Here is a 14,839-nt window from a genome sequence, read left to right as displayed (position 1 = left end):
ATAAATGAAGGGGATCCCGAGTATTTTCTCAATTAGTGTTTGTTCTTTAAGAGTTGTCCCAAATAAATGCTGCCCCAATTAACCAATGGCCCAATTAACCAGAATCCACTGTAGCATCATTTATGATCTCAGGGCATACTAAAGTGCCTTGCAATCAATGAAGTACTTTTAAAGAGCAGTCACTGTGGCAAGATCAGAAATAAAACAGCATGTTTGAGCTGTTGGAACTGTCTTGGATGAATCATTAATGATAAATGCTTTGTGACTCTTGGCTGTTACAAGATATCTCACTCATAGAAGCAGTTTGGTGGGGGGGGGGGGGGGGGAGAAGAAAAAAGTAGCCAAAACATAATTTAAACATTAGCTTCTTGATATTCTCATGGCCTTGATTGATTTCTCTGTTGGTTAGTGTTGATACAAAATTTCTGCTGCAAAAGATCAGTTATTTCTGCTTTTATCCAAGTTGAACAGAGCAGGATTTTATATTTCCTTCATATGTAATTAAAATCATTAGATGCCATAATAGTTATAAGCTCAAAATAGACCAAAGTTATTTTGATAGTTTCTCCAGAGCTCACAGTATCCTGTTGTAATTTCCTTTCTTCCCTCCTGGAGAAATTTGTGTGGGATGACACATTTCAATACTGGGAAGCTGTGGGCATATTCTAATGACAGACAACCTGCTTGAACCTGTTACTAAAGAGGTGCCATGGGGGTAAAATGAAAGAAACAGAAGGCAAGCCACAACTAGTTACACCACAGCTGGTAACTGCTCAGCATGTCACACACTCTAATTAGAATCCCCTTGAAGGAAAGCAGAAATTGGGCATTTTACCACCACTATTTTGTTATGGACAAAGTTCAGTGCTCCTTTCAGCATTATAAGGTGACTTCGCTGTGCATTTTTGCATCTAAGCAGATCAATGGCATTGAGCAACATATTAGAGGCATCACATCCAAAATAACACACTAATTTATCAATATGCGAGCTTTAAACTCTAATACATCTTGCATGACTTTTATCTCAGGCAATGTTACAACAAATTTGTTGAATCATTGTTACATTGGATTTGCAATGTGTCTAATGCTGACATTCAATCCCAATGCAGATGTTTGGAGAGTGCATGAATGCATTTGTTGGTTGAATCATTTTCCCTTACCACCATGCTGTGCTGTCTATTATATGTTGTCACACATGTGGTCACAAAACACTCAGCCGATCTATTCGACAAAGGATATCCTGACATTGAACAACACCATCAACAAAAGTTGCAATAAACGTGCAAAATTCACATACTGGAAATATTCAGTTGATTTGTCAGTTGAGCAGTCTCTGTAGTGCAAATCACAGTGCAACTGTTAGAATTACTACAGAGTAAATCAGACAGCTATATTCAGTATCACATATGTACAGTTAAAAATGACATTTGGGAAGCTCCGCCTGAATTGGCCAGTTCCTCCAGAAAGTGTGCAATACCAATATCCCACAGAAAGATTAAACATTAAAATTAAATGGGAGAGTGTGAATTTTGCAACATTTACATAAATACCCAGTAAGCTCACCAGAGAAAGTCATCTGTTATCCAGTCTGCTGGAAGTAAATGTTTAAAGATCTTTTTTACCTCTGAAATTTATGTTTAATAATTGTGGAATTCTAGTCTTTAAATTTTTATAATTCTCAGAAATATTAAATATAAACTTTTTTTAAATGGTCTTTTTCCATCTTTGTCTTTTTTCTTTATCTTCCTTTCTCTCTTATAGTTTTGTTTGATTTGAATTAACTATTCACACTGAACCTTGTCTCCCATATGGTCACACTTCACATTTTCTTCAAGTGAAATTCCATGTGCCATTCCTCTGCTTATCTTATGGGATTTTGTCTTCATTAGCCAGAGCAAAGAATATTAGAACAGGGAGGTTATGGAACCATTTATAATGCATTCATGAGGCCACAGCTAGAGTACTATAGCCTACACTGTATAGGAAGGACGTGATTGCATTACAGAGGGTGCAAAGGAGATTCACTGGGATGTTGTTTAAGATGGAGTATTTCAGTTATGAGAAAGAATGGATGGGTTGAGTTCTATTTTGCTTGGAGTGGAGGAGACTGAAGGCTATCTGATAGGGGTTAAATTAAGAGGGACATAGATGGAGCAGAAAGTAGGACATTTTCCCTATAGCCGAGGTGTCTAAAACTAGAGACAATAGGATTATGGTAAAGACTAGAATTTTTAGAAAGGATTTCAAGATTTCTTTCATAACTGAGTGTAGATCAAATCTGGATTTCACTGCCCAATGGGGTGTTGGAAGCAGGTACTTTCAAAACATTTAGTAAGTGTTTTGAAATGCCAGGGCAAGGAAGACCCTGAGCCAAGCACTGGAAAATGGGATTGATTCGTACAGTTATTTGGTGGTTAGCTTGAAGACAGTGGGCCAAAGGTCATACTTTCCTGAGGTATAAACTTTGACTCAACAGTTAGGTGAGACTATTAGTTATGTTGAAGCATCTGTCTTAATACTGTAGTTGTTGAAACATCTGGCTCAGCAGGTCACTTGCAATTAATGATCCTTCACTGTATTCTCTCAGCCAGAACCATTGCCATTTGTCATTCAGTGTCTCTTGGTCCCCTCCATCACCAACATTCCCTTTGTGTTTCCTCCCCTTCTCCAACTTTGCAATTTGAAAATGAACTTGATCTCCAATTTTTCACAGTTTTAATGCAAGATCACCAACTTGAAACGTTTACCCTGCTTCTCTCTCCATCAATACTGCTTGATCTGCTGAGTATTTCTGTCATTTTCTATATTTATTTCAGGTTTTCAGCATCTGTAGCTTTTATTTTTGTTTTATGATTACTCTACATTTGGCACATTTGTTTGCAGGATAACAGATAAACAGAATTCAAAGCATAAGTTTGCTGTTCCCCTGTACTTAAAATTAGCCAATAAATCACTCCCATAAGTGCATAAGAATATTGGCTGGTAAACATTGTCAGTATGGACACTACTGTAGATGGACAAACAGCTATTACAAAGGTGGGAGCTCTTCTCAAAGCCTGAGTAACATGAGTGAAGTGGACTAGTAAGAAAAGCTGCTACTGAAAAAGTGAAGACCATCCATCACAATTCTGATGGTTTAGAGCAGTGGTTCCCAACCTTTTTATGGCCATGCCCCACCTAATCACCTCTAAAATCCTGATGCCCCCTGTGGTGATATATAATTCTTATTATTCAAAAAGTGAACTCCTATTCACCTGGAGGAAGCCTAAAAGACCATTAACTTGGTTTAAACAAGCTTCAAATTACCCCCCTGTGGGGCGTACGCCCCACGTTGGGAACCACTGGTTTAGAGCAATGTACTCTCTGCCGAAAAGGTTCTCATTGAAAGGACAGCCACAAAGCTCATATGATGGAATCATCAATACATAGGATTGTACAGCATAGAAATGGACCCAATGGTGCACTCTGCCAACCTTTTTGCCCAGTTGCACTAATCCTATTTGCCCACGTTATGTCCATATCGTTCTATGTCTTACTAACTTAAGTGCCTGCCTCATTATCTCTGAGGTATAATGATATATGATTCCACCATCTCCTCTGGCATGTTCCAGTTAACAACCACATTCTGTGTAATTATTTTCCCCTGAAACCCTTTTTAAAACTCTTTGCTTTCACCTTAGACCTATGCCCTCTTTTTTATGATACCACTATGGCTTGGCAGTGCAGCGAAGTCTTTGGGTATATTTAAAGTGGAGATTTACAGACATTTACAGTACACGTTGCATCTGCAAAGCAAACAGCATTGTGAAGGACCCCACGCACCCCTCATACAAATTCTTCTCCCTCCTGCCATCTGGGAAAAGGCACTAGAGCATTTGGGCTCTCACGACCAGACTATGTAAGTTTCTTCCCCCAAGCTATCAGACTCCTCAATACCCAGAGACTGGACTAACACCTTACTGCCCTCTACTGTGCCTATTATTTATTGTAATGCCTGCACTGTTTTGTGCACTTTGTGCGGTCCTGGGTAGGTCTGTAGTCTAGTGTAGTTTTTTTTCTATGTTTTTTTTTACGTAGTTCAGTGTAGTTTTTGTACTGTTTCATGTAGCACCATGGTCCTGAAAAACATTGTCTCGTTTTTACTGTGTACTGTACCAGCAGTTATGGTCGAAATGACAAAAAAAAGTGACTTGACTTGACTTGACTTAATTAGTAGTGTGTCAAAGGTTATGGAGAGAAGACAGGGAAATGGTGCTGAGGGAGATAATAAATAAGTCTTGGTGGAATGGTAGAGCAGACGGTAGGCTGAATGGCTCCTATGTCTTATGGTCTTATATTGGAAAAAGGTTTTGACTACCTACTTTATCTGTATCTCTTATATCTTTAGATATCTTTATCAGATCATCGTTCAGCCTTCTTCACTCCAGGGAAAAGAAATCCAGCCTATTCAATCTCTCCCATCTACACTGAAGCTGATAGGTAGCATGAAGACCAAATCTTACATAGCATATGTGTAACTTCTGGCAAGAATAGGAAGCATAAATATAGTGATCTGAAAATTCAAGTGGAAGTCTGTTTATCAATATAAACACTGATACAACTGTTCAATACTCAATTATATTCATCAAATAATTCACGAAGAGCTATTGAGCAAGAGCATGTTGAATCTGAGGACATATTCCAAAGAGATACCACAAGCATAAGAGGCTGTCTCAAAGAAACATGGTTTAAAAGAATTAGTGTGAGACTACATGTGCAATGTGCGAAATGCTAAGCCAATTTACTTCAAGCCCACATGAAGGTTGAAATCAATAAGGAGTTAGACAAACCTGAATAATAGGGTGAGTTAGTCAAGAATGGACAGAATGAGTGGGTGACAGCCCCCACCCTCATGGACATTGTACTGCCCCTCAGACAAATTGTTCATTGGCCAGCTTGATATACGACAGAAACTCCTTTGGAATGTTGATTTCTAAACAGTGTTACCTGTTTTATCCATCGTACATTGTGTATATGTGATGGAGCAGACAGCTTTTATGAAGTCAAAAAAGACCAAGTACATGCTTCGTGATGTTCCCTATCATTTTCTTTGGCTTGTAATGACAAAGTGATACCTGCAGGTGGTGAAACTGTCACAAGTTCAATCCTGACCTCTCTTGCTGTCATTGGGAAGTCTGAATGTCCCTCCTGCTTCCACGTGGGTTTCCTCTGGATGCCGAGGTTTCCTCCCACATTCCAAAGAAATGCCAGTTGTTAGCTTGATTGGCTCCTTAAATTACACATAGATTCAGGGAGGAGGGGAGGTGAAGGGTGGTGTTAATGGGCATGTGAGAGCCAATAGAGACATAATTGGAGGATTTTGACATCACATGTGAACCTAACTTTTTTTTACCCAATCTTTTAATTATACTGTATTTTCCCTGTTCTTTTTACCCTTGTGCCTCTGTGCAGGGCCTTGGAAATTTTATTAGTAACAAAGATTTTAGAAAGTATGGCTGCTGGTAATGACCCTTTTCAAAGCTCAAAAGCTGAAGGCCAGCAGTTTTACTGCAGTATTCAAACACTTGTGACAATGTTCCAAAGCACTTCATGGGAGATTCTTCTAATGGATGCACTTTTGACTACTTGAAATTCCAAGGATTGAAAGTTCTTGAAATTCTGTTTTGTTTATGTCATAACCTTTATTTTAGGCCAGATGAAAAATGAAGACCAGCTCTTGGCATTGATCAACCCTTAAGATAACTTTTATATTTTAAAGTGTTTTTGAGTTCTTTCACGGATGAGTGTCATTACCATCACACCATCAAAATACTGAATTTAATTTAAAGTGAAATGACAAACCAAGATTACAAAATCAATCCTGCAAATAAAAACTATGCCCTTTAATGAAAAAACTAATGCTTACAAAACAACTGCCAAACCCTTCCCAACTCTGGAATAAATAGTGTTCAAATTGCAAACAGATTACAAAGATCACAAACACGAGAAAATCTGCAGATGCTGGAAATCCAAACAACACACACAAAATGCTGGAGGAACTCAGCAGGCCAGGCAGCATCTATGGAAAATAGTACAGTAGACATTTCGGACAGAGACCCTTCAGCAGGACTGGAGAAAAGAAGATGAAAAGTCAGAGTAAGAAGATGGGGGGGAGGGCAGGGTGGGGAGACAGAAATACAAGGTGAAGGTGAAACCAGGAGGGGGAGGGGTGAAGTAAAGAGCTGAGAAGTCGACCCTCTACACACTTTCTTTTATCAATATGGCTTATGAAACATTCAGAGAAATCTCAACAACTCTTGAAAAGGCAACACGAAATTTAAAGCATCTTCATAGAGCCTCCATTAGGGCATAGGTGAAGCCTCAGGAAGATGGAGGTCATTCTGTTCTTGTTGCTGGCCTACTAGAGATTCCGTGGGATATTCTCTGCTATAAAACTTCGTACTGCCATTCTATTCTCATCAGCAGCCTTTTTGTTTCTTTGATTAACTCTCCACTGATGCCTCTTCAGTCTCTTGTGCTTTGGTAATTGTGAGATGACCTTAAGTTTTCATGTCTCCTTTCTTTTTTAATCTCTCCCTTTCTCTTTCAAGATGCTGCTGATATTTCACTGGGTCTTCTTTAATTTTTTAATCACTCCCTCTCCCAGTGTACAGTGCCCTTCTGCTTCAAAACATCCACCATTGTCCCTGTACTTAAATAGACCAAGGTAACTGATGGACCATCAATAACTCTCTGAGACGTGAAGGCGAGATATCGGCTTTTATTGACTGGAAGAAAGAACAAGCAGTAATTGACCACCATACTACATCCTGGAGACTGAGGGCAGGGCTCAGGCCTCAATCGCCTTTATACCGGGGTCTGTGGGGGGAGCCACGGTCAGAGGGAGGGGCCACAGGAGCAGTCAGCAGGGGGCGTGTCCAGACAGGTATATGTAGTTCACCACAGTAACATGTCTGAACGACTGGCATCCTGTCACACTCAACTCAATAACAAGCAAATACTTCGAGGGGCTGGTCAAGGACATTTTCTGCAGCTTGCTACCACCCAAACTGGACCCCATACAGTTCACTTACTGACACAACCGATCGACAGATGACACAATAGCCACAGTTCTACATACTGTCCTTACAAATCTGGAGAAGGATGTTTATGTGAGAATGCTGTTCTTGAACTACAGTTCAGCATTCAACACCATAATTCCCTCCAGGCTCGACAAGAAACTCAGAGACCTCGGCCTTCACCCTGTCTTGTGTAGCTGGATCCTGGGCTTCCTGTCAGTTTGCCAGCAGGTGGTAAAAGTGGGCTCCCTCACCTTTGCCCCTCTGACCCTCAGCACAGGAGCCCCCTAGGGGTATGTCCAAAGCCCCCTCCTTTACTCTCTGTATACCTGTGACTGTATCGCCACCCACTGCTCCAATCTGCTAATTAAATTTGCTGACAATACTAAATTGATTGGCCTAATTTCAAACATAATGAGGTGGCCTACAAGGAAGAAGTCATCTCTCCAACACAGTGGTGTCAAGAAAGCAACCTCTCCCTCAATGTCACAAAAACAAAGGAGCTGGTTGGGGATTACAGGAGGAATGGAACAGGCTAACCCCTATTGACATCAATGGACCTGGGGTTGAGAGGGTAAACAGCTTTAAGTTTCTGTATACACATCACCGAAGACCTCACGTGGTCTGTACATACCAACTGTGTGGTGAAAAAAGCACAACAGCGCCTCTTTCACCTCAGATGGTTGAGGAAGTTTGATATGGGCCCCCAAATCCTAAGGACTTTCTACAGGGGTACAATTGAGAGCATCCTGACTGGCTGCATCACTGCCTGGAATGGGAACTGTACTTCCCTCAATTGCAGGACTCTGCAGAGAGTGGTGCGGACAGCCCAGCGCATCTGTAGATGTGAACTTCCCATGATTCAGGACATTTACAAAGACAGGTGTGTAAAAAGGGCCCACAGGATCATTGGGGACCCAAGCCATCCCAACCACAATCTATTCCAGCTGCTACCATCCAGGAAGCGGTACCGCAGCATAAAAGCCAGGACCAACAGGCTCCGGGACAGCTTCTTCCACCAGGCCATCTGACTGATTAAGTCACGCTGAAACAATTGTATTTCTATGTTATATTGACTGTCCTGTTGTACATATTATTTATTACAAATTACTATAAATTGCACATTGCAAATTTAGAAGGAGATGTAACGTAAAGATTTTTACTTCTCATGTATGTGAAGGATGTAAGAAATAAAGTCAATTCAATTCAATAATTGTGCCTCTGTATTTTTTTAATTGGTCTGTTGCTCATTTTGGAGCCGTCTTGACAACCTTATTGCCTGTTGTGTGATGGTAAAGACATAATGTTAATAACATTTCTCACTTTTTAATGAAAAAGTTGGCTAAGTCTGGCACTTGCTAACTCAACAGGATACCTAGATTGTAAATGTAATTTAAATATATAGAAATAAAGTGAAATTGTTTATTTCCCAGATAAAACACTCAAATAGTAATTCATTTGATAATGGCTCAAAAGAGGTGTTGGCTCTGAGTAAGTTTCTGCTAAGGTTTGTTTTTTTCTCTTACTGTACCTAATGTGGTAAATGGCTGTTGTGTGTTCTTCATGCCAGATATGGAGTCCTGGGAGACCCAGAGTTTCCCTGAGAACTAAATCTGTGTGAAGTGCATCCGATTGCAGCTCCTTGAAGACCATGTTAGGGATCTGGAGCAGCAATTGGATGACCTTCGGCTTGTATGGGAGAATGAGGAGATAATCAGTCAGTGTTACAGGGAAGTTGTCAGCCTGAATTTGCAGGAGGTGAGTAGTTGGGTGACTGTCAGGAGAAATGGAAATGTGAATAGGCAGTTAGCACAGAGCACTCCTGTGGCCATTCCCTTCAATAATAAGTATACTATTGTGGGGAATGATCTCGCAGGGGAATGCCACAGAGACCAGGTTATTGGCGCTGAACATGGATCAGTGGTGCGGAAGGGTAAGAGGGAGAAGAAGGGAGTAGTAGTGATGGGGACTCAATAGTCAGAGGAACAGACAGGAGGTTCTGTGGATGTGAATGGGACACCTGAATGGTATGTTATCTCCCAGATGCCAGGAATGTCTCGGATTGCGTCCACAACATTTTGGAGCGGGAAGGAGAGCAGCCAGGTCTCTTGGTACAAATTGGTACTAATGATACAGGTCGGAAAAGCAAAGAGGTCCTGATAAAAGAATTTAGATAACTCAGTAGAAAGCTGAGAAGCAGGATCTCCCAGGTAGTAATCTCTGGATTGCTGCCTGTGCCACACACCAGTGAGGATAGAAACAGGATGATTTGGAAAATTAATCTATGGCAGAGAAGCTGGTCCAGGGGGCTTCAGGTTCTTGGATCACTGGGATCTATTCTGGGGGAGGTATGACCCGTACAAAAGTGATGGGTTGCACCTGAACCCAAGGGGGACCAATATTCTCACAGGCAGGTTTGTTAGAGCTGTTGGGAAGGGTTTAAACTAATTTGACTGGGGTTGGGAACCAGAGTGAAAGGACTCAGGATAGGACGGATGGTGAAAAAGCAAAGATAGTGTGCAGTCACATTGTCAGGAAGGGCAGGCAGATGTTAGGACAAAACTGCAGACATCAGGGTAAGTATCAGTGAATTAAGGATGCAGAATCAAAACGGAGTAGCAAATGCAACACTCTAAGTGTTATATCTCAATGCCTGGAGTATAAGAAATAAGGTGGATGATCCTGTTGCACTGTTACAGATGGTCAGATATGATGTAGCCATCACTGAATTGTGGCTGAAGGATGGTTTGTAGTCGGGAGCTGGATGTCCAAGGTTACACGTTGTATTGGAGGGATAGGGAGGCAGGCAGAGAGGGTGGCGTGGCTCTGCTGGTAAAGAATGTCATCAAATCATTTGAAATATGTGACATAGGATTGGAAAATGTTGAATCCTTGTTGGATGAGTTAAGAAACCGCAAGAGTAAAAGGACCCTGATGGCAATTATATACCGGCCTCCCAACAGTGGGTGAGATGTGGACCACAGATTACAATGGGAAATAGAAAAGGAGAGTCGAAAGGGCAACGTTATGATAGTCATGGTAGATTCCAACATGCACATTGATTGGGAAAATCAGGTTGTAAATGGATCTCAAGAGAGTGAGTTTGTTGAATGTCTACAAGATGGTTTTCTAGAGCAGTTGGTTGTTAAGTCTACTAGGGGATCAGTTATCCTGGATTGGGTGTTATGTAATGAATTGGAGGTGATTAGGGAGATTAAGGTAAAAGAATCCTTGGGAAACAGTGATCACAATATGATTGAGTTCAACTTGAAATTTGATAGGGAGAAAGTAAAGTCTGATATAGCAGTATTTCAGTGGAGTAAGTGAAATTACAGTGGTATGAGAGAGGAGTTGGCCAAAGTAAATTGGAAAGGGATGCTGACAGGGATGACAGCAGAGCAGCAATGGTGTGAATTTCTAGGAAAATGAGGAAGGTGCAGGATAGATGTATTCCAAAAATGACAAAATACACAAATGGTAAAATAGTACCACCGTGGCTGACAAGGGAAGTCAAAGCTAATGTAAAAGCAAAAGAGACGGCATACAACAAAGCAAAAATTAGCAGGAAGATAGAGGATTGGGAAGCTTTTAAAAACCGACAGAGAGCAACTAAAAGAGTCATTAGGAGGGAAAAGATGAGATATGAAAGCAAACTAGCAAACAATATCAAAGTGGATTGTAAAAGCTTTTACGAGTCTGTAAAGAAATAAAAGAAAGATGAGAGTGGATATGTGACCGCTAGAAGATGAGGCCAGAGAAATTATAATGGGGGACAAGGAGATGAACTAAATAAGGTGTGAATGGTGCGAGGGAAGAGGAGTGCAGTTATATTACAAGAGAGAAGGTGCTCAAAAAGCTCAAAGATCTAAGGGTATATAAGTCACCCAGACCAGATGAACTGCACCCTAGGGTTCTGAAAGATGTAGCAGTAGCAATAATCTTTCAAAATTGCAAATGTCATTCCACTTTTTAAGAAAGGCGGAAGGCAGCAGAAAGGAAGTTAAAGTTCAGTTAGCCTGATCTCAGAGGTTGGGAAGATGTTGGAGTCAATTGTTAAGGATGATGTTATGGAGTACTCAGTGAGACAGGAGAAGATAGGGCAAAGTCAGCATGGTTTCCTTCAGGGAAAATTTTGCCTGACAAACCTCTTGGAATTCTTTTCAGAGATTACAAGTCGGATGTTGTATATTTGGACTTTCAGAAGGCCTTTGACAGGGTGCCACACATAATGCTGCTTACCAAGTTAAGAGCCCAACAAGAACGTTACTGGCATGGTTAGAGCATTGGCTGATTGGTAGGAGGCAGTGAGTGGGAATAACAGGATCCTTTTCTGGTTGGCTGCCAGTGACTAGTGGTGTTCCGCAGGGGGTCGCTGTTGGAACCGAAATTAACATGAAATTAACATGTGTTTTAAAACTGCTTGTGAGAAAATACAAACTTTTTAAATTTAATACTTATTATTATTTTATTTTGAAGACAAAGTTACAGAGTCTGGGTAGGGGACAAGCCCAAAATAGTGAAATTCTGGCACATTCAAGTTTTTAACTCATTTAAAATTTCAGAAAATAATATTTATGAAGCATAGTGAAGCAAGTTTAGAGTTACTATTACCTAACTTTTAAAACTACAGTATTTATTTTGTAAAAATCATTTTTTTCTTGAAAATGCAGCCCAGGGAGAGAAAAGTTACCCTAACTTAAAAATCACCCATATATGCAATTACTTTCTTTGAATTGAATAAATTTATTCTTGGTGGTGTTGTTAGAGGAAAATATATTGCTCCAAGACAAGATTAAAATATATTATTCTTTCTCAACTTGTAATAACATGTTGCCAGTACCTACAGTATCTGAACCACTGGCTGAATCCAGAAAGCCTTACTTTAGGAAATACTGTCACTATGTTCTCAGTTTAAGAATTGAATTGACTTTATTTCTTACATCCGTCACATACATGAGGAGTAAAAATCTTTACATTATGTCTCTGTCTAAAAGTGCAATGTGCAATCATAGTAATTTATGATAAATAGAACAGTCAATGTAATATAGAGTACACTCAAATCAGTGTGAGTTCATCAGTCTGATGGCCTGGTGGAAGAAGCTGCCCCGAAACCTGTTGGTCCTGGCTTTTATGCTGCGGTACCGCTTCCCGGATGGTAGCAGCTGGAATAGATTGTGGTTTGGGTGACTCGGGTCCCCAATGATCTGACCTTGTAAATGTCCTGAATCATGGGAAGTTCACATCTACAGATGCGCTGGGCTGCCCGCACCACTCTCTGCAGAGTCCTGCGATTGAGGGAGGTACAGTTCCCATACCAGGCAGTGTTTGCAGCCAGTCAGGATGATCTCAATTATTTCCCTATAGAAGGTTCTTAGGATTTGGGGGCCCATAACAAACTTCCTCAACAGTCCAAAGTGAAAGAAGCGCTGTTGTGCCCTTTTCACCAAATGGCTGGTGTGTACAGATCACGTGAGGTTCTTGGTAATGTGGATGCCGAGGAGCTAAAAACTATTCACCCTCTCAACCCCAGAGCTATTGATGTCATGAGGGGTTAGCCTGTCTCCATTCCTCCTGTAGTTCACAACCAGTGAGCTGCTGAAGGATGACTTCAGGTTGTCATTGGAAAGCAGCCTAGGTGATGTACTCTGGTGACAGCGTGAGCCTCCATCTTACAACCTTCCTCTGCACTTAAGTCTGTTACCAACTTGAATATTGAAATACATATTTGATTGTGGCAAACATAAATCTTGGAAATGGGTCAGAACAACCTATTCAAACAAAAGTAAACCAATTGTTTTATCCTTAATGATTGCCAGGCAAATGGTGCTTTCAAAGGTTGGATTGTTCATTTAGGAATTTACAACCTGAGAATTTTAATCAAAATTTTTTTTGATGTTTTAATGTTTTAATTGGAAAATAACCTCTCTCGTTCTATCTTATCCCACTTGAACGCCTAAATGAAATCACTGACACAGAACTCAGAAAATCCACAGTGTCAAAATCTTCTATTTCCTTTTTTTCTCTCTCTACTGAAATACCTGGAGGCCAACAGAATGGATTTCATACCCAGAAACTTATTATCCACATGTTTCATCCATTGCCTTGGCACTGGATGTAAATGAGATCTTTTTCCTACTAAAGCATGATACTATCTAGTACATTGTATTGTTTCCAAGAGCCCACTATTAAAATATGATGATGGTTGTCATGCAGAATTTGGAGCATTAACTGTAAAATTAAGATAATTAATAGGTGATTGCTTTACAGTGCAGCACATTTTAAATGCATTTGTATTCCTTCACTCAGCAAGGATCTGGCTCAACAAGTAAGGAGAGATTCCTTAACCAAAGCCCAAACCTGCAAATCATAAAGAACAAAGACTTAAACTAAATGGCTGAGTCACACTTCTCCATTTCGCATAAGGTGTTAATTTGTTTATTTCACCTGAGCATTTTGCTCTGCTTTTGGCACTTTGTGGTACTCACTAAATTGCTGAATAATTTATTTGTTTAAAAAAGGAAGGCACAGAATTTGTGACTGGCATGTTGTGATCACACTACCTTGATGTTTTGGATAGAATACAAGAAAAGTCATTTATATTAGATTCAACTGGGAGAATTTTAGCTCCTCAGAACAAGCAAAATTTCTTCAAGAATGCAGGTTAAGCAGATAAAAATCTGATCAATGGATACAACATGTGCCTACAGAACCAGGGGAAAAGGCAAGTAACCTTGGAGATGAATTATTGGAGGTGCACAATTTATTAAGGAACATCAAACACATCCTTAAATCTTTTCCTCTCTCTCCTGGTAATCTGCTGAAGGAACACCATGGTTCAGGCAGCATCTGTATTTGGAGGATGGGAAGGAATTATTGAGGTTTCCGGTTGAAACCCTGCATCAGGACTGAGAGTGGAGAGAGGAGATGGCCAGTATAAGGAGAAGAGGGAAGAAGGGAGGTGGTGAGACAGATTGGTGAAGATGATTGGTGAAGTGGGTAAGAGAATGTTGAACCTTTGTGGGTGGAGTTAAGGAACATTATAGGGATCATAAATGTAAGATTCAAAATTAAGATGTGCGTTTCTGACAGGTCCGGGTTAAAGTCAAAGGACAACTGTGATTTAATTATGTCTGGGTTAATGTCTGTAAACAAGTGTGATCTAATTATGAATGCAGAAGCCTTGACAAAATTAACTGTTTGTGGAATCATTGAAGTCCTGAGATATGGACTATTGTTTTACAGAAACGTGTAAAAAAACAACTCCAAATATGGAATGGGATAAGACTATGTACCTCCCGAGTCAGGGAGGGGAGGGGTAAGGAAGAAGGATAAAACCTGCTGCCCTGTAAGGTTCAGGGTTCCCTTCTCTGAAGGGGCCCAGCTCTGCAGAACTGTTAATAAACTTTGTTTCCTTGAATTTGTCTTGAAGCCATTATTCGGGAGCGTGGCTCGTTTCTGACAACTTGGGGCGCTCGTCCGGGATCCACACTCCAGCCGTGAGGGGGGCAAGGAAGGACATCGGAGAAGGTGCACCCTGCCGAGTTCGGCAGTCCCTGATTCCTTGCTCGTCGCCCCGCGCGGCTTGAGCGAGTGATATCCGGCGGACTCAAGGAAACAAAGAGGGGTTGTCGAGGCAGTTGAGACAGTGAGCGATCGAGTAATTTCTGTGCACAGGACCCAGGTAAGAAATTAAATTCCTGTAGAGACGTAGTGCACGAGAATCGTGGAACTGCGGGGTTCCTGCAGGTGATTTCTCCTGTAGAGACATAGTGCACGAGAAT

The sequence above is a fragment of the Hemitrygon akajei genome, chromosome 18 (assembly GCF_048418815.1).
Source record: "Hemitrygon akajei chromosome 18, sHemAka1.3, whole genome shotgun sequence".
NCBI lineage: Eukaryota > Metazoa > Chordata > Chondrichthyes > Myliobatiformes > Dasyatidae > Hemitrygon > Hemitrygon akajei.
This window is presented reverse-complemented; position numbering follows the sequence as displayed.